This window comes from Hylaeus anthracinus, unplaced genomic scaffold (assembly GCF_026225885.1).
Source record: "Hylaeus anthracinus isolate JK02 unplaced genomic scaffold, UHH_iyHylAnth1.0_haploid 11982, whole genome shotgun sequence".
Classification (NCBI taxonomy): domain Eukaryota; kingdom Metazoa; phylum Arthropoda; class Insecta; order Hymenoptera; family Colletidae; genus Hylaeus; species Hylaeus anthracinus.
Window position 1 is genome coordinate 14,924,378 of NW_026534330.1, and position 21,034 is coordinate 14,945,411.

At 46.7% G+C, this 21,034-nt stretch overlaps 1 protein-coding gene across 1 annotated transcript in view; it reads right to left on the reverse strand.

Annotated features, from left to right (window-relative positions):
• LOC128886433 (uncharacterized) overlaps window positions 1-21,034 on the reverse strand; it is a 267,121-nt gene that overhangs the window by 149,198 nt on the left and 96,889 nt on the right. The gene's annotated exons all lie outside the window — the stretch shown is intronic.

Sequence of the window (21,034 nt, forward strand, 5' to 3'; positions counted from 1 at the left end):
TTCCTCGCATGGCGATGAAGTTTCGGCACGTAAAAATGTTCTGCCACTAATTTAATCGTTTTATCACACCCGAGATGAGCATAGATCTCATGGACTTCCGTAATTAATTTATCACGCAGTGCTGTCGGAATCACGACCCTTTTCCTACCCCCTCTAGCGACATGGCACAGTATATCATTCTCTACGCAGTATCGTTTACGTATCGCGTCATCATGAATTTCGCAAAGCTTTCTCAGTATTTCTAGCTTCGCATTTCGATGTTGCCATTCCGTGATCCGCTTAAGCGCCGAGGTTATGTTTGTTGACAATGCGTGAGCGAACGTAGCAAAGATAGATATATGCGTGTCGTGCATATCTAACCTCAATTTTATAATCTTGTATTGACAAGCTCCACCGAGTAAGACGTTGGTGCAGCAGTTTACTACTCATCAGAAAGGTGATGGATTTATGATCAGTGAACAGGACAACCTTCGACCCGTCTAAATACGCACGGAACTTTCAGAGTGCCCATACAATTGCGAGCAATTCCTTTCCTGTGGTACAATACGCGAGTTCCGGCCCTTAAAGGTACGGCTACTAAATGCCACTGGCTTGAGATCGCCGTTCGCGTCGCATTGTTCGAGGACGGCGCCTATTGCTGAGAAACTCGCGTCAGTAGACAATAAGAATTCTTTACTGGTATCGGCGTATTGCAGGACGACTTCCTTGCAAAAAGCCTCTTTAACTCGATCAAAAGCTAGTTGCATTTCGTCATTCCATGCCCAACGTTTTCCCTTTTTTAATACTGTTAATAAAGGGGTCGTTGTTTCTGCATGTTTATCAGTAAACTTGCCGTAATAATTAATAAGACCTAGGAATTCGCGAAGCTGTTTTAAGTTTTGGGGAACTGGAGATTGTCGAATTGCTGTTAATTTTTCTGGATCTTTGTTTTAGCCCTTCCACCGATAAGATATGACCGAGAAATTTTATCTCTCGTCGCATAAAAAATGCATTTTTCTAAGTTAATGGTTATGTTATGATGTTCTAACCTTTCCAATAATGCAGATAAATGCCGCATGTGTTCTTTGAATGTTTCCGAGAAGCAAAGAATATCATAAATAAAATTAACTACAAACCCTTCCATTCCAACCAGTATCTGTCGTAATGCCCGTACTAAACTCGCGCTACTCGTCTTAAGACCGCATGGTGTGACCTCGTACTCATAACATCGACCACGGTACATGAAATTCGTAAATTTGCGCGATTCTTTGGTTAGTGGAATTTGCCAAAAGCTACTTGTTAAATCGAGGCTCGTTAGATAGTGAACCCTTTTGAATCTTTGAAAAACAGCATCTGGCGATTCAGACATTTCATGATCGTCCATTAAAATCTTATTTAATATTCTCGCGTCTAAACAGAGCCGCACCGACCCGTTCCTTTTTAAGATTGGTACGACTGGATTTATGTATGGACTGGTACTCAGTCTAATGATGTGATTTGTTAACATTCGCTGAATTTCTGCATCTGCCGCTTTGATGTATTTTAGTGGGATTGGATACGTTCGACTAAAGTATGGTGCATTTTCTTCTACACGAAGATGATGTTGATAGCACCTTACGCGACCAATCTCATCCCTCCAAATGCGAGGAAAGACGATGATGACGTCTTCTAGATATTTCTTTTGGTACTGTGTTGCTTGAACCGATTCTACCACTGACGTAGAAATTTCTTTTACCGATCGAACGTCGAGAATTTACGTTCCTGATCGATAATGCATCGTTTGAATTGCCACCTTTAACACGTTGTTTTGTGCCATCTTGCTCTTGATCACACCCGCACCGGTGTTGATGGTAATTATATCTTGCTCAAAATCTAATTTGGCCTTCGTTCTTCTCAGCGTATCGATTCCGAGAACAGCTTCGCAAATTAGCCCTGGAACAATTATGATCGATGTTTCGATCGTCGCCTCGTCATGGTTGATGGTCACTCATAGTTGTTTTTTCAGTCGAGTCGATCTGTTCCCTGTTGCCCCAAAAATTGCTCAATATTGTATAAAAATAATCTTAATTTATAAAAATGTAGTTTCCATAACAAAACATGGTACAAATGGAAGAAAAAGTAAAAAAAAAAATAAGTGACTCCTACCGGGATCGAACAGCTTCCAGCGCAAAAGATCGTCTTCGTAACATGGCACTCTATCGACTGTGCAACGATGCTTCTATAATACCTCCGACTCTTATACGGTTGACACTTGTCAATCGAAATTTAGCTATTTTTAAAAATTTATTTCTCGAAAACGGAAGAGAGTAGCGCCTTCTCACTTGCAGAGATTGTTCTACATTCCCTTCTTTACATATGAAAAAAAATTGATTAAATAATTCGGGGGGCACTAGGCGATGTCTCCTTGTAAGCTATGTGAACGTGGGACCTGACTTAAAAAATTAACTTTTTTTATGGAAAATGACTGTTTCGTTTGTAGTTTCATCAATTGATAAATGAAAAAAAATTGTAACAACCTAATACTAAAATCGAAACGAAACACTATCATTTTCCATAAAAATAAGTTAATTTTTTGGCAATTGGGTGTCAAGTTCACATACCCTAGTAGCACAAAATATTGAATACAGATTCATCCAATAAAAGAGATTGAATCTCATTTTAATATTTAAATATACATATGATGTTTATTCTAGATTTAGAAAAAAATATTTTTTTTTAAGTATAAAATGAATATCTATTCAATATTTAGAGTGGAATATTTTTTCCCAAATATAAAATACATATTTATTTAATGTTCGCAACAATATATTTTTTCTTGAATATAAAATACATATTCATCTGATATTCAAATTCCCACCGAGATAACAAAAATTAAAATAACTTGTTTTAATGGAATCCAATCACAAGAAATAAAGTAATAAAAGTAAAATCTATGAATAAATGAAACACAATATAAAATTTGATTTAATTTTTTTTTAAATCTCTTAATTTTCAAGATTTACTCAACATTGCCCGAATATCCAATACGCATCTTCTAAACATAAATTTCACATTATCCGAATATTTTTTAAACGTTTCTGTTGTAATATTTATAGGAAATGGGAAACATTAATAATGGATTTTTCAGGATATGTAGGTATCAGTTTTTATATTCAATTAGTATTAACTTAAAAAGTAATTTGTATTAAACTTCTTTATTTTTACAAATGAAATCAGGGTGTCCAGAATGTATAAAAATTATTGGTCACCACTTTCAGGAGTTATTTTACACATCTGGATCGGTGGACATTTGCAAAAAAAAACCGTCCACAAAATCCATTATGATCTCGAAATTTAAGGTCAAAGTTTTTTCTAATTTTTAAAAATTCTACTCAAGGAGTAGGTAAAAAGCTTCAAAGGAACCACATGCCGGAGACGAACCGTTGTCGCGTAAAAAATTGTTAAAGTTTTCCAAATTCTCGATAGCGCGGAGCAACTCTACGGGGCGCCGCAGTGGCGCCGAGGGTCCCTCACCCTAGCTCCTATTCGCATATGCACGCGCGATGGTGAAGTGTGACCGCACTACACAAACGTAATACGCAGCGCGGAACAGAATACTGCTACTTACTACGCTCAGCATTCAGAATCCCTCAAGGAAGAAGTATACAGTATATGTTGTTGAGAAGAAACTATACTGTATGGCAATAACGAGCAGCTCCATCTAGTTTTCCTCCGCTGCTGCATATCTAATGGTAATACCATTTCTATGCAGAGAGTAGCTGCTGTAATACCGACCTGCCGAATCGGAGAGGTCACCATTTTCGCTAAGGATAAATTGTTTCAAATCACCACCCCACCCCGGAAGCACCCTTTTCAAGGACCTCCAACGTTTTTGGGTTATCCTGTATATTGCTCATAACTATTATTATTACATGAAACCTATTAGTTATAGATTGCCACTAAAAAAAAGTGAAATAAAATAATTTTTTGGAAAAAAATTTAACCGACTTCAAAAAAGGTGCAGTGAAAAGTATGAAATAATTTCTAGTCAATTTATATGAATACGCACTAGCTCTAGATATAATTGCTTAAAAGTATGGGAAAATGCATTGAAAAGTATGAAATAATTTCTATTTGAACTCCATTATTATTTACCATCGTTTGATGAATTTGGTTAAATTATTAAATACATCATATTAAATACAATGCAACTTTTTGGAAGGCGACGCATAATGTAAAATTTTTAACTTCGGTTTGGGTTAGAATTTGGTTGGGGGTGACAATATTGAATAGTGTTAATGTATATGATCTGTAAAACGGACATAATGATAGCAATAATTACAGTTCATATTTTTTGTTCCTTCGACAGATAGTTAAACCAAATTTAGTATTATTGACTGTAGGTAGTTGTTCGGTATCTTTGTTCGAACAGAATTTTGCCAAGTTGACAGAATTAACGTAAGAAATTTCCCAGTTCGCAGACGAAGCAAATACCGACATGTAAAGGAAACAAAGATTTTTATGTGGAACTGGTGAATCACAAGAAAGTCAAGAAGTCTCGCAGTTCAAAACAGACGAAGCACGGAGCTTCGTAATATATTTTTCGCACGCGTCGATGACGATTACGTGACGTATGTCATCGGTGATCTATTACCATCTTCGGAGAACAATCTGGACGCCAAAATTTCCAGGCGCTTACGTCTCTCCCCACCACGTCGATCTCCGTGGTGGTCAACATTGTCAGAGGAGAGATAACCAAATTTATCAAGGGCTGGTGAATAATAATGGAGTTCAAATAGAAATTATTTCGTACTTTTCACTGCATTTTCCCATACTTTTAAGCAATTATATCTAGAGGTAGTACGTATTCATATAAATTAACTAGAAATTATTTTATACTTTTCACTGTACCTTTTTCGAAGTCGGTTAAATTTTTTTTCCAAAAAACTATTTTATATAGGTAGCGGTGATAACACAACCTTAACCTCAGAGTTAAGCATTGGCGCTTTTGTAAGACGACAATTACCAATTGTCGGATACTTCGTTTGAAGATCGCATTTTCGATTCTTCAATAAACCTTTTTGCAAAATTTCCATCCACCGTTCTGCCACAGTTATATGAATATCAGAACCCAATTGATTGTGTTTTGACGGATCATCGCCCAATAACTCCAACGTCAATTCATTGAGCTCCAGAAGTAACTCATTTTCTACATTACCGACCTGTTTTACCGATGTATCTGACTGCCGACTAGAACATAACGTATCCTTCAAACCACACTCACCGTCTCCATTATCGGTTCTTTCTTCAAAATTCGGCGTTTCTCGTCCCCTTAAAATTGAATATCTACGACTGGAACGTGACGTATTTCGCAGATAACGCTCACCGTTCTCCTCGTCGGACCTGTCCATCCAGGTTTGCGCTCGCCTGTATTCCTCTTCCAATTGACGTAATTTGTCGATAAAGGGATCTCTCAACGAAAATCTATGTCTTCGAAGACTCCTGGATGAAAAATTCATCTATCTGTTTTTTGTATTGTTGCACCGGGGGATGGTGGCACATCAAGGAGTAGTCATTTTTAATTAACAACACGATTTATAAAAAAACAAGAACACAGAACGTTTATTAAGAATAACAAGAACTCAATCAGTAAACACGTCCGTTCGATAACAAGTCTGGCAACATTCTGCGGATTTAAAAGTTGCCGATTTTCTCCTTGGTAACCGGAACATCTCGACAATCCGCTTCTTGAGGCAGCATCTTGACGCTGCCGCGACGATGGAACTTCGCAATATTGCGGGATCTTCATGCCGCCGCAACATTGCTCGGTCCTCTTCAAGGCGGACGTTCCGTCCGCGGCAATTTCATTCAGCTATCCACTAACCTCGGAACTGTCACAAATCCAAACACCTCTATCTGAAAAGGAACTAAAGTAACAGGCCAAAACATTTACCTGAGCGGCCTTTACCAGACAGTTTGCGCCTCGACATTCGTCCATCGGCTCAAGGAAAACCACTCAAAAACCTTGAACAGGGCGCTGGTGTTCTAGTCTCCGGTTCGAGGTAACCTCTCGACTAGTCCTCGCCCTTCCTCTTGACTCTTGAGGCTTGCATGTTTCATTCTTGAGGTCTTTTCGGATAGGAATTCTCCAGCTAAACGGAGAAATTTCAACCCTCGCTTTCTGCGATTAAGACTCCTCTTCTTGGGCGAGGATGTCGACAACTTTTTCCATTTCATTGTCCTTTCCGTCACTCCTTTTTCTCCGTCGCTCCGTTTCCCGGAATTTCCTTGCAAAATAAATTTCACATTAATTCCCTTCCTCTTCTAAAAGGAAAATCGGTGGAGCCGGACTGAACCGGAAAGACGAGAAGGCGAACCAAGCACGAAAACAGAGAACCACGCCTTGTGGGTATGCTGTCGGCCCGTTCCCCAATTAATCTCCCAAAACTCTAAACTCTCCTCTTCAACTTCTGATTCCTCTTGGCTCTTCTAGGCAAGTGGTGTCATCCAAGGTACCATCTGTGCATCGCGATGTCCCCTCTGACCGACCCGAGCAACAGCGCTGCTCGACCGACCAGTGAACAGAGACACCTATTCCCGAGTGCCGACCACCCCTTGCTTACGCTACCTGAGGATCTCCCGGAATCATTCCATCGGGGTTGTGTCTCGCGGGACACGATCAGGATCACTACCAGGGGGGCTAGCAGGGCAGTTTCACGTATGTCCCCACCCTACTAGGACTGCCACTTTAATGCGGAACACCGGGGAACTCGGAAACGCATCCACGGACGCGGCAACAGTTCCCCCCGACACCACGCTTCGATGGACTCGTTCCCTGAAACAAACTAAAAACAAGGGGAACTGAGCTACGACGATAATCTCCGTAGCCCAGACCACCGATTAGTCTTAAAACTAATCTTCTTTCCCCTTAAAAACTTCACGTCGAGAGTTGTACCGAGCTAGACGATTTACGTGGACGACCTTAGGCTTCGACCTTGGGAGATGAATTATTCTGTAAATTAACTCGTTGAATCGTTCTTTCACTTCATACGGTCCTTCCCAGTCAAATTGAAGTTTCGGGCACTTGCCCTTCATCCTCCGAGGGTTAAAAAGCCACCTTTTCCCCTGGCTTAAAAAAAATAGGCCTCGCAAAAGAATCGTACCACATCTTCGTCCTCTAGCACAAACTTGCACCCGTTGACGAACGAAGCGGTGAACTTTCACAATCTTCTTTCGTATTCCTCGATGTAGTCGTTTTCCTCCTTCCCTGCACCGAGCTTTGCCCCTCTGAAGAGATCCATCGGCAGACACAGTTTTCTTCCCATAAGGACCATAGATGGAGTATTTTAGTTACTTCATGTCGAGGCGGGCGATAAGCGAGAAGAAACATTGGGATCCATCTATCCCAATCTCTCTGATGATCTGAAACAAACTGGGACAAATACTGTAGCAAAGTTCGAATCATCCGCTCCACGAGTCCATCCGATTGAGGGTGTAAAGGAGTTGTTCTCGACTTCTTGATCCCCATCATCTTCATTAACTCTTTGAAAATGATGGATTCAAAACTCCCACCCTGATCAGAATGTGTTAATTATTGCATCTTCCGCTCTTCGGAAATAACTGTAAGAAAGTGAGGAATAAGGTGGAATCGGCGTCACCGGTAATAAATGAATTAGAATCGGTTTGTTTCAAGTCAAGGCAGCTAACTTTATTTACTTTAATGTTACAATAGCTTCTACTCTATAGGCCACCGGCAGTAAAAAGTCTAAAGTAGGGAAAAAGCCTGCTCCCTTTTCAAATAGAAGTTAAAGACTCTACCTTTAAAATTAAGATAAAAATAAAATATAGCGTCATATAAACACGTTTAAAAATGTACAAATTAAATGATCATTCAAGATTAAACCTAACATACGCGAGAAAGCTCTCTTACCGCAGCCGTAGCCGAATGACGCCTCGTCGACGTGAAATATTGCCGTGGTCCTTCTCCAAACGTCCTGGTCACAGGACCCTCCTGGATCTTCCTGAGTACAGGTAAAAACTGCTGTCACTCGACCAGGCTTCACCTCAATAAAACTATTAAGAAAGAACCGCAAAACAAAAAGAACGCTCCGCTCGCTATACTGAAATCGGCTTGAATGCGTGGGCCTCGCCTCGGCCCTGACCTTTCCCTCCACGCTGGTCGCGACGGCGCTTCGCAGCGCAGTGTTTTCCGTAGGCTCTATTTCGCGTGGCGCTCAATTTAAACCAAGCCGCTCAAGCAGCATACGCGAGCGCACGCACCGAGGGCAAAGAAAACAATATATTTACGCGACTAAAACTTATATCTACAACACACACCAATTATACTATTGAACTGTGAACAGAGTGTAACTCCAGCGGTACACCATTTTGACTGATCACCTCTCGTAGAAAAGTCTCTACAATTGTCGTCGCTTGCTGATTTGGTAACAGAAATATTTCCCTTCGAAAAATAATCCACTATCACCAGCGCAAATCTGTTCTCAGATGAGAACCTGAACAAGCGACCCACCATGTCGAGTGCAAACCTCTCAAAGGGCACTTCGTCATTATAAATTTGCAAGTTCCCCCCTTCCCTTCTCTCTAGGGCCTTTCCTCGCCGAACTACGATGACATTGACGACACTACTCTTCTACATCTCTTTGATGATCCAGCCAGAAGAACCTTTGTCGAACTTTCGCAAGGGTCTTCACACTCAGAAATGTCCCCCCTCCCCCTTTTGTTTTTCATTGTGGGGAAATACGTTAAGCATACCTCAGCTCCCCGGGGGAGAAGTCGAGGTTATGTGGGACTACCATCGGGGAAGGGAGCGAGCGCCGGTGATACTCACAGCTTACATGAATCCCGTGGGGAGGGGTTAGCCTGCAGTGCCCCACTGCCTACTCTATACGACCCCGGGCGGAGGGACCCATCCGGTGTCCCCGTCGCTGGGGCCGTCGAAATGAGTTTCCCGAGCCTCCGCTCGATCCACCCATGGCCCCCGGAGTCTCCGCGCCCAGCCCGTTTCTGGCGACCCAAAGGACGCCACACATCAGGACAAGAAGACGCCGACACCGATAAGGGAGGGTCGTCGGAGGCGTGATTCGGCATGTCCCGACACTCCCCACCCCACCCCCATACGTCCCAAAAGGACCCGGTGGTCCTAGTGGGGTCGGTCCGATCCCTCGAGGATGGGGAAATTGTTCCTTTCCGAGGACCGGGGACAGCTCGCGCCTCGGCCCACCACATTCGCCATCCCCCCCCCCCCCCCGGGCAAAAATCGTCGTGGGGGCGTCCCCCGCGTCCTATCATTCCTTGACCCCCTACGCGAGGGGGGGGGGGGGGGGCGCTGGCGCAAGGAACGTCCCTGCTGTTAGACCCGTCTATTCGAGCCCGGATCCCGTTTCCGGGCTCGCTCGGCAGGCTCTTTCCATAAAATCTCGCTCGAGTCCACATGGTCGACCATGATCGCAAGCGAGAGGTCCCATCCACCCAGTGCGGCTCTGAGGGCACGGCGCGGCACCGCCCACACAAGCCACTCCTCGAGTGTGTGCCGCGCCGTGTCCACCTCCTCGCTACAGTGGTGACACTGCGTTGTCGGCTCCCGCCTCATCCGCTGCAGGTACTCTCCAAAGCATCCATGCCCGGAGAGCACCTTTTTTTTTTACGTGAGAGGGACGAGGTTTTGTGAGACTTTCACAAAAGAGACCACCTCCCAACCCATGGCAACAAAGGCCCCATCCCGGGGCGGAGAGAAGCTCCCCCCTACGAACTCCTATGTTAGTAGGACATCGCACGGGTCACCCATACGATGTCCCCCCTACCAAGGACCGCTCGGCTGGAGAGCACAAGCCCCAGTTTGCACCCCCTTCATCGCTCGGACCGAGTGTCCCCACATGGGTAACAAACCCGGATCTGGCCGATGGAGGAAGTCCGCGTGCGGAAAGGAGTTCCGGCTCCCGAACCAACCCCTCCCCCTACCCATTCCCCATGAACGCCCAAAAAAGGGGCGGTCCACCAGTCACCGGCAAATATAATGGGGTTGACCGCCCCATTGCCGCGACTGGCCCGTCCCGATGGGGAGAGAACATCTGCTCTTCCAAGCCCGGAGAGCACCTGCGTGAGGCGGAAGGTCAGCTTTCTTCGCATCCTGCACCCGCATCCCGCATTCTTCAAATATGGGCAGGATGGCCCTGACAATCGGACGGCCCAATGGAGCAAGCTCCTGCTTCCATCAGGTTAGTGTGTCCTGCCGGGCCTGGCGCTTCCACACCTCGACCTGTTCCTCCTCGGTTGCGACTCCAACCTCCCGAGGGCGGCAGACGGAGCAGGTGATATTGTATATCACCGCCCTCTCCGCCGCCGCCAAATGGAAAGATGGAATTACGGCCAAGAAGCCCGCCGCCTTAGCGAAGATGGTGCGATATCCCCGTATGACCCGCAGGGCCAGCCGGTGCCGTACTCTTTCAACCGAAATGTCCCCCTGCATGTGCATCATGGCATTCTCGTAACACCGTCTCGACTTTACTCCTCGGAACTACTATTAATTTCGTGACTTTATTGCCGTCCACGGATTCCCATTTTCGGAACAGCAAACCTTGTTCCACTACCAAAGAATGCCAAATAGCCCAGAAATACTTTACTTCAGAAGAAAGGGTAGAGACCTCTTGCCAAATTGGTTTATTTCCTTCCATCTTGTATCTTCGAATAACTTGAAGTTCCATATCCTCTTCCTGTGCGCACACCCAATCTTCTAACTCGGCTGGACGACAAATTGTTCTCATAACCCGTACTTCCTCTTCAAAGTCCTTTTCTTCCAAACGAAAACAACGCTTACACTGCAGAACTTCGCAAGGTCTTCTAGAAAGACTGTCCGCATGTTCCGGATAGAACTCGAGTGTCGGCAGAATTTAGGCTCCTTTGTAATCGTATACCGTTAGGTCGTTAATATTCTTCCTCAAACGACGCGGAGAACTAAACGGAGGGCCAATAACAATTTATGACATGCTCGCGAAATATGTCGTTTTCAGTTTGTAGCTGATTGCCGTCAATATCAAGCCAAATGTGACCGTTTTGAGGTCTTTAAAATTCCGCATGGTTCTGAAGCTCGGCGGCCGGCCATGCCATAAACTCAGAAAAACCCACGGGCGCGTTGGCTTTCCGTGAGTCACCAGGCGACCACCTACCCCTAGTTTCGAGGCCGTTGGCGAAGGCACCGCGACGGGGGTGAGCGTGGGACGAAAGGCGCCCTGATTGGGTCTTGTTCTCAAAATCGGGGTCAGTCGGCGCGCCCCTTGAGCGCTAAGGGGTGGCAACGAGGACGAGGAAGGGGCATTGCGAAGTGTCATCGGTCGTCACTTCGCGAGACGAATTCTATTTCTGAGCGGGACAGTCGTCCGATAAGGGAGTTCTCACCCGGATGAGAATCCCAAGGTCTTGCAATCGATGAAAAATTGCGGACAAATTTCCTATAATACGTGCAAAGCGCCAAGAAACTTCGCAGCTCCGTCTTATTCTTCGGGGCCGACCAGCCCTTAACCGCAACAATCTTCTCAGGATCAGTCTTCACTCCGTGTTCAGAGACTGTGTCCCAGGTACTTCACTTCGCGGCAAAAAAAGTTACACTTCTTCGGACTTATAATTAGTTCCGCGCGGCGGAGACGAGTGAAAACTCTCTTCAAATTGACTATTTCCTCTTCAAAACTCCTCCCGAAATTATGACATCGTCCAAATACACAAGACAGATTTTCGAACTTAAATCAGTCAGTACTGTATCTATAAGACGTTTGAACGTGGCAGGGGCGTTGCAGAATCCGAACGGCATCACTTTAAATTGTCAAAGATCAGTCTCGACACAAAATGCGGTCTTCTCCTTATCCTCTTCGTCCAATGCGATCTGCCAGTAACCGCTCTGCAAATCTATGGTTGAGAACCAGGTTGTACCAACCAAAGCAACTAAGGTGTCTCCAATCCTGGGAAACGGATAATCCTTCTTCATGACTTCGTTGAGATGTCGGTAGTCCTCACAAAAACGGGTACTTTTTCATTTCTCAATTACCCCATGCTTTTCCATTTTGGCAAGCATTTCTTCAACCTCTCCGCGACGATGCAGTGGTAGTCGTCGTGGCGGTTGCTTGATCGAAAGCTGGTCTCCAATATCGATCCTATGTCGGACAATGTCGCAATTTCCAACTTGATCAGGGCTGTTTGCAAAAACGTCTCGGTAATCAATCAATAACCTTCGGAATTCATTTTTCTGTTCGGCAGGCAAAGAAACACTGCAGCGTTCGTACAGTCCTTGAAGATGTTCAGGAACAGAAATCTCTTTCTCCTTCACTACCGAAACCTTTTCTCCAAAGCGCTTCTTCCTCAATTCGATGTTCCGGTATCCCTTAATCTGAAATTTATTCAAAAGAAAATCCAATTGACACGAATGTTTTTGCAGGAAATCCGTCCCCAAAATACATTCTTCGACCATGCCAATCAAAAGAAAATCTTCCTCGGTCTCCAGGGTACCGATTCTTAGCGAGAACGTCGTTTTCCACGAATCGGCAACGATTCCACGATTCTTTTTCTCCCGCCGCGCGAACTAGATCATCTTCCGTAAACTTCTTCAAGTTCATCGATGAGCCCGTGTCGATGACAAGGTCAGTCTCGTATCCACCGATGCATCTTCTGACATGAATGGAATCTCCCATCAGATGAATCTTCCCCACGACGGGGGTGTAAGGAAAAGAAGTCGAAGGTTCCCCCTCTACGTCGACTTCTTCAAGTTTCCCTTTTTCTCTTTCAAATTCTTAGGACAATCCCACTGGAAATGTCCTGTTTCCCTGAAATTCCAACATTCAACAGGACTCTTAAACTTGTTCTTCTTCTCAGGAGGGTTTCTTTCTGTGAAATGTCCTTTTCTCTTCCGAGAATCTTCCCCAATAGTGGGAAAGGATTTGAAAACCTGTTCTTGTCAAGGTTGCGGTGTCGAGACTGCCTCGACGGCCTCAATTTCGAGGGCCCTGATAACTGTGGCCCGAAGAGAAATAAAACCACCGAGTCTCAAACCTTGTTCCATCTCCTCATTGGTCAACGCGGCAATGAACTAAGAGGCCACAAGCTTATCTTTAATTTCCGGAGGACATTCACTAAACGCGCCCTGTGCCAGCCTCTTAATCTCCGTGGCCAATTCAGAAATCGACTGCCCTCTCCGTTGTTTGTAATTTAGGAACTTTACATAATTTAAATTATCGAAATTCTTAATCCCATATCGGAATTCCAAAGCCGAAATTAATGACTCATAATCGTAACGTTTGTCAACAGATAGAGCAGTTAAAACACTTTGTCCCGGTCCCTCCAACGATGAAACCAAAGCCAAAACTTTCTTTGGTCCATCCCAATGATTCACTCGCGAAATCGTTTCGAATTGAACTTTATATTCCTCTCAGTCTGATCCTCCGTCGAAAACTGAGGGTTTCAGAGTGTAACTCAAATCAGAAACACTTCGATTTTCCCTATTCACTCTCTGAGGTATCGGTTGTGAAGCTAAAGGATCCACGAGCCTGGCAGAAGGTACAATCTCGTGTTCTCTTTCACAGGACGAAATCCCCGATAATTTTTCTAACAACTGCGTAAAATTGGAAAATAGCTTCTGATATTGACTCTCGATGGCACCAATTCTTCCCTCAAAGACAGCTTCCCTCGTCGAAGTAACAGTTCTCTCTGCAGCCTGCCTCTCTTCGGTCCTCGCTCGTTCCTGTTCCCAGCAGGAGTCGAACATCCTCTGTTGCTCTTGGAACTGCGAAGAGATGTTCCGCTGCAGACTCTCGAAAAGCCCGTCCAACGATGCAGGAGCTTCTTTCCCGGCGGAAGAACGCGTTGCCATCCCACTTCTGACACCAACGTTGCGCCCGGGGGTGGTGGCACATCGAGGAGTAGTCGATTTAACCGAATTCGAAAAGGAGGAGGTCACTCAATTCGACATGTATATTTTTTTTCCTTATTTTTTTAAGGTATGTTCACCGATTACGCCGAGATGGCTTGACCAATCGGAATGAAACCTGTTACATCTTGTAGAGCATGTCTCCGTGGTGGTCCCCTTTATCTAGACATTTGGGATTTCTCATTTTTTACCCGTTTTTTTTTTACAAAAAGAAAAACGAAAAATTCAAACCTTCATCATATAATGTTAGATGATTTAATAATATTCCCATTTAGAAAAGGTATGAATTTCTTAATGTTTATAACAATTGTTACTGAAAAACAACATATATCGAGAAACATATATCGAGAAAAGAATAGATTAAATAGGTTTCAATATTGTCACCGCTCCCGTTGCAAGCGTTCATAACAAACGTTCACGCCATCTATGATCGTCTGTTTACAACAGAATGGCATTACCACCAATTAATTAACCACTAAACCCACGGCCAAAGCCAATATGGCGTGGGATTAACCGACTATGGTAAAGACGTCAAAAATGCTCAACTTTACACACGCGTATCTTTTTAACTGTTGAATTCCTAACATTTTAACTTACATTTTCGTAATCTAGGCATTAAAAACTATTAAATGGTGCAAAAAAAAGTTCATAATTTTAGTGCCCCAAAGTAAAGAGCAGCCACTTCATTTATTAAATTAAATAAATAAAAAGAATAAAAAATAGATAAATAAAGTTGTAAAAAGTTGTAAAAATAAAGTTTGTACAAAATAATGATAAACATATTTGTATTATTTCACCTATTTAAAGAAAAAACCAACACACCTATTTAAGTATTCACTTCTATCGACTATCATGAGACGGTTTAGATTTTTTTTTCCGTGAAACATACAGTCGCGCAATGTAATAGTCGCTATCACTGCAAAGAATGCAAGCAAAATCACTACACCTTATTACATTTTTATATTAAATCCAATGATTTGAGGAAAACCGATTCGCCGCCACTGTCTTCAAGCAATTCCGACGGTGAAATCGCGTCTGTGTAGTTTCACACGCATCAACACTATATGGTGTACTTCTTTCAACAGCGCGAGTGAAAGTGCATTCACCATATGGCCGACGTATTACTGTGTGTGCATTACTTGACCAAGGATTTGTTGCGACTCTAATCGCCGAAGGCTAGCCCAATCCTTGCGCCTCCACCGAACGAGACAACATATCCGAGTTCACACCGCTGAAATAACTGTAACACCAGTGAATGAGAATTGGCCTGCATATGCAACCCAAGCGGTAATATTAAAAAAATTACAAGGCGACTCCACGACGTACCGTAGAATCTAATTGGAATCACGTTTCAGGTTTAAAACTCGCCGATTGGGCACCAATGAGTTCAGACCAGTATATAGCCAACTTCTTTTAGACGGTGTCCGCCGAGGCTCACAATTCGAGGCGATCGCTCTGAATCTAGAGACGCGTAGCGTCTCCGCGCCAAGTACATGAAAAATTATCCGTTACTGCGTATATTGTGACGGTGCAGATTTTTTCTGCCCATCACGAGAGCACCCTGACCCCGGAAGAGCCTCGCTCCCTCTCTCGTGGTCGCGCGTATGGAGGGATGTGTGCCCGCGCTTAGGGTAGCGACCTTTTACCCTCACGCTCCCTTCGTCTCCTCTTAGCGGCAAGTCGCCGGTCGCGGTGCCCTCCACCCAAGGAGAACGTGGATGCAGCCGCCACCAGAAGAGGACTGGCCACCCTCCAGTGATGGACCAGCTGACCATCGGCCCCCGGAGTTGCCACGGGGACCCCAGGACCTGATCCACCCTGGACATTGGTGGCGGACGTCTGCAAGAGCCCCTCCGGATCCTGGGTGGAGAGAGCCGCGAACCGGCGACGCGAAGAGCGCTGAAAACGGCCGACACCGAAAGATTCGGCCAAAACAGCAATTAGGGTACTACATATCGGCGAACCGGGCCACGAGCAACACGCCTGCCGAAGTAGAACTAGGGATTGTTCCCGCGTAGTATTTTCTGAGTTTTCTTTTGGTTACATTTCAGCGATATTCGCGTACGCGAGTGTGGCCAACTGGCTCCAGCTGCCCCAACGAGGACGATATAGGACCCGAGGGCCAAAGTACGCAGGTAGGGCCCACTAGTTCCACGGACCTGGTTGGTTTACCAGTCGAGAGAGGAGGTGAACCCCTACGTTGCGCGTCCCCAGGTGGGGGATAGGGGAAGCTTTCTGGCGGGATGGATTGTGACTTTCAGACTGCGTCTGTCTCGCTGGGAAGTCGGGGCAGAAGCCCACGCGGACCAAACACTGGTATGAATGTGTGTGTGAATGAGCTGTGGTCGGTGTCCCATGGATATTCCCGAGAGACTAGCCAAGGGAGGAGTAGTAGCCCCCCAACCGGGGCGGAGAGTTATGTTAGTACCTGACCTCTGCGGTAGTAATAAGGGTAAACGTAAGTCTGGCGCACGTCGGTGCGTCGGCAAAGGTCCCGTGAACCCGCATGTTAAACGTGGGAGAACCGCTCACTTAGCCGCTGACTGGAGCCAATCTCGGGGTTGAAGTAGAATTACCGGGCGCAGGAATGGAGGCTTACCTGGTCAGTATTGCCTCATACCCTGAGCTGCGGGGGGTAAACCGTAGCACCGTCTAGCCCGAGGTTTGGGTTTGGCGTCCATTCGGATTGGGCGTCGCCCACTCGATAGGGGTGAAGTAAAACCTTTAGCATCATTTATCAGCTATCCCGTAACATTTTTCGTAGAATCACTTCGGCATCGATAGGGTGTGACCACCTGACAAACCGCTTCTCGGTTTCGGTGTCGCTTAATGTTAGGGTTCTCTTACCGGTGGACAGACCCCTACTGCAGTGGGGGTGGCATGATGCCCGAAGCCGAGGAAAGCACATTTAAAATAACATGGATCATACTAAAACAAGCCTTGGTGTAGAAGAGGTGACGAGGGGGGCTGCAGGGACACCTGCAGTTGGAGATGTTCCTGGACCATCCAGGTCTGGGACATCGGGTGGGGCACGGAAGTGCTTGGTGGTATTGGAGGGACTACCGCGGCCGGATGCGGCTGATGCTGTGGCCGTAACATCGAGGCTCAGCTCTAGGGCCTCGTTGAGCTCGAGAGCTGGTCATGCCGGCCCCGGTCGCGTTTCGGTCTCTCCATGGGCGGGGTCCCGGCCAGGCGATCCCGAGGATGACGTCACTTCTGTGACGTCGATGTCCTCGACTTCCTGCGCTGGGGCAAAACGCCGTGCTGGCATTGACCGGCCAGTGTCGCCGCCTGTGACCCGGGAGGAATCCAAAAAGGCCCGGGTCAAAGATGACTCTTCCCTTGTAGGCGTCGGCGCACCGACTGCACCCCTGTGGGGCAGGATGCAGGCGGATGGCCAGGCCCTCAGGGAGGAGAACGAATGATCGAACGATTGAAACTGTACGGGGTATACAGGTCGGTGGCGGTGGCCCTCAAGCACGCGATAGCCGCAGCCAAGGCCAGAGCGTGGGACGAGCTCCTGCTCACTCTCCGTGACGATCTGTGTGGGCGCCCATACAAGGTGGTGCTTCCGAAGCTCCGCCCTTGGGCGTCCCCTGTCACCGAGAGATTAGACCCGGAATTTCTGGGGCGCGTAATGGATGCCCTCTTCCCCCTCAATAATGAGGGAGAGGGACGGTTGGGACGCGACTATTCAGTGGTCGGACAAATTCCGGGTCACGGAGTCGGAGCTGTCCATTTTTTTTTTTTTTTTTTACATGAAGAAATGCGTTTACGCACGCCCCCTCATAAGGAGGGGGTAGTGTGGGACTCGCCCCTTGATTTGATATCAAGGGGAATACCCACTAAAACCTCACGGTGGCCGGCCACGGCGCATTGGAGAGGGGCACCGGGATCTCTTACGAACGCTACCGATGCCCCCCCGCGCCTTTCCCCCCCAACGAAGGGAGGAGTGCCATCTCCGGTGGGGAGTGAATACCTCCCCACCTGACCGCGGGTGCCAGTCGGAGCTGTCCAAGGCCATACGGGGGCTCCGGGATAAGGGCAAGAAAGCACCTGGCCCCGATGGGGTTCCCGGTGGCGTGTTGTCTCTGGCCTTGAGTGTCCTCGGTCCGGCTTACACAAGCGTCTTGAACGCTAACCTGCGCCGGGGAACCTTCCCCAGTGTGTAGAAGAAAGCGTGCCTGGTTCTCCTCCAGAAAAGGGGAAAACCCGCAGAGTCTCCCTCTGCGTACCGGCCGATGTGTCTGCTTGATGAGGCGGACAAGTTTTTTGAAAGAATCATAGCTGCCCGCCTCCTCGAGCACCTGTCGCGCGGTGGTCCCAACATCAGCGACAGCCGATACGGATTCCGGAGGAGGCGCTCAACGATGGACGCGTTGGAGCATCTGCGTCTTCTCTGGGAAAGGGCTGTCGCTCAGGGTCGGGTGTTGATCGCTGTGTCGTTGGACATATCCAACGCCTTCAACACCCTGCCCTGGAGAGAGATAGCGGTGGCGCTGGATTATTTCCAGGTGCCCCCTGTCGCCTGCCGAGGCGGCGGGACTCCTGGCCATGATTCTACCCTTCCATCTGGCGGCGGCGGAACGCCCGGCGATGTACAGAATCGCCCGCTCCGCCCGTCGCCCTCTGGGGGTGGAACTTGCGGCCGGGGAGGTAGAGGAGGTCGAGTTGCTGAAGCGCCAGGCCCGGAGGTACACGCTGGCCTGGTGGAAACAAGAGCTTGATCCATCGGGCCGTCCGATTGTCCGGACCATCCTGCCCATATTCGATGTATGGTGCGGGACGCGGGGAAGGTTGACCTTCCGCCTCACGCAGGTGCTCTCCGGGCATGGATGCTTCGGAAAGTACCTGCACCGGATGGAGCGGGGGCCGACGGCGCAGTGCCACCACTGCGGCGAGGAGGTGGACACGGCGCGGCATACACTCGAGGAGTGTCCGGCTTAGGCCGCGCTGCGCCGTGCCCTTAGAGCAGCAGTGGGTGGGTGGGACCTTTCGCTCGCGGTCTTGGTCGATCACATGGTCTCGAGCGAGAGGTCGTGGAAGGCGGCGACCTCCTTCTGTGCGGAGGTTATCTCGCAGAAAGAGGCCGCTGAGCGAGCCCGGGAACATGACCCGCGCTCGAACAGGCGGGTCTTGCAGCGGGGACGGCCTTCTCGCCGGCGCGCTCCACCCCAGCGTGAGGGAGCGGTGAATGGGCAGCCGTCCCCGAGCCGACCTGTGGCGCGAACCGTGTCTGCGGCTGTGGGAGGCCAGGGCATTAGCTGACCCTGGCCTCCGGAGGGGCCATGATTCCCCTCGGGACAGGCCGACCTATTGTGGTCGGACCGTCCCCAGTAGGACCACGGAGTCCTTCTGGGGCGCGTGGGGCTGCGGTGGTGAGGTTCGGGGCGTGCCGGATCATGCCTCCGACGAATCTCCCTTACCGGTGTCGGCATCTTCTTGCCCAGTCTGCGTGGGGACCCTTGAGTCTTCTGTTGCGGAATTGGCACGAAGGTGTCGGGAGCCGTGGGTGGACCGAGCGGGGGTTTGGAAAGCCCATATTGGCGGCCCCGGGGATGGCGACACTGGGTCCCTCCGCTCGGGGTCTTATAGAGTAGGACGTGGGGGAGGTGAACACCCTCCCCCCGGGATTCATGTTACCTGGGAAGTGTCCTGTTGAGTATTCGCGTGATCCAGGCGCTTCCCATGTAGCTTAGGCGGGCGTGGGCCTTCGGAAGTCCCACATCCCATCCCACATCGGGCTTCTCCTCCGTTTTTTTTTTAACGTTGAGTTGTACCGAGAATTTCGCGTCGCGGTTCTTTTTCGGCGTGTGGTCGCCACACCTTCTTCTTTGCGGTGTATGTACCGCGGAATTCCCCACGCGAGCATTTCAGACAAATAGAAGCCTTATTAACCAAACGTTACATGAATCACAGTTTACTTCTTTCCTTTCGACCTCACCTGAGTCCCACTCTCCTCTAGAGCAGCCGAAAGGACGAAGGAAGCGGACACGTGCACTTTGCACTGGCGCCCAAATTTAGTAAAAAGAGTCGTCCGTGGAAATTGTGCGACCGAGCGTGTCGACTTGTGGCTTTCCCGGCCGCCCACGCCCGGTCCGTCACAATATATACATGGCGTTGGAGCTACTACCACGTATCTTTTACAGGAGAGATGGTCCATTCCAACCTAACCTGAAACTTCTTTCATGAATGTATCAACATGTCTGCAATATTTTCTAAATTCAATGGCATCTTTCTGATGTAAACAGCATATAAGCTTTCGAATAAAACCAAAATCAATCAAATCGGTCCACGTACAACTGAAATATCGTAATATCATGTCATGAATCTGTCAGAAACGGTATTTTTCGTAAGATTTTCCCGTCGTCAACCTTTAGCCAATAGAAGCTAAGCAAAAGCCGAGTGTCGTTCGTCGACTCTCAGAATCATTCGGTTCGGCATGGCTCGTCGGCCATCGATCGTACAGAGTCGAAACAGATGTCATCATTTATAACCTGCTAAATGTCAAAAGTTTTTACACTATTGCGTTATTAATTATATTTATATCAGCAAAATGTTTTCAATTTAGATTTTTGATGTAGGGTTTAATAACAAATTGCAGCCAGTATTGTAAAGTGTTGATCAATCTTAACTACAAGGTAAATTGTCACAATCTGAATTGCGAGATACCTTTAATCATACAGAAAACTGTGTTTAATATAGATCCATGCCGCGAAAGTGTTTTGAATTTAAACTTTTTATGTAGAGCTTATAGAAATGGAGTCATTTTCTCATTTCATCATTAACATTAAAATTTCTTGGAGCAAGAAAAAAAATTGCAGGTATATATAATTATTTATAAATTGATCGAATAAGAGTTTATAATTAATAAATTATATGAAATATATATATATATATATTCGCTTTGGTTATCCCCTCTTTCTTTATTTTACTCCAACCCATTAAAAAAACAAATAATAATTTAGACTTCTTATGTAAAGTTTACAGAAATATAAATTTTATTTTTATAAATTTAAAATAGATTCTATATAATAAACGATTTGTAAAAAGAAGTGAGATCCAATTAAAAAATTCAAAAAAGTAAAAAAATTACGCTAAGTACATGAAAAAGTGGAGGACTCAAGGAGTTATCATTGAAAAATACAA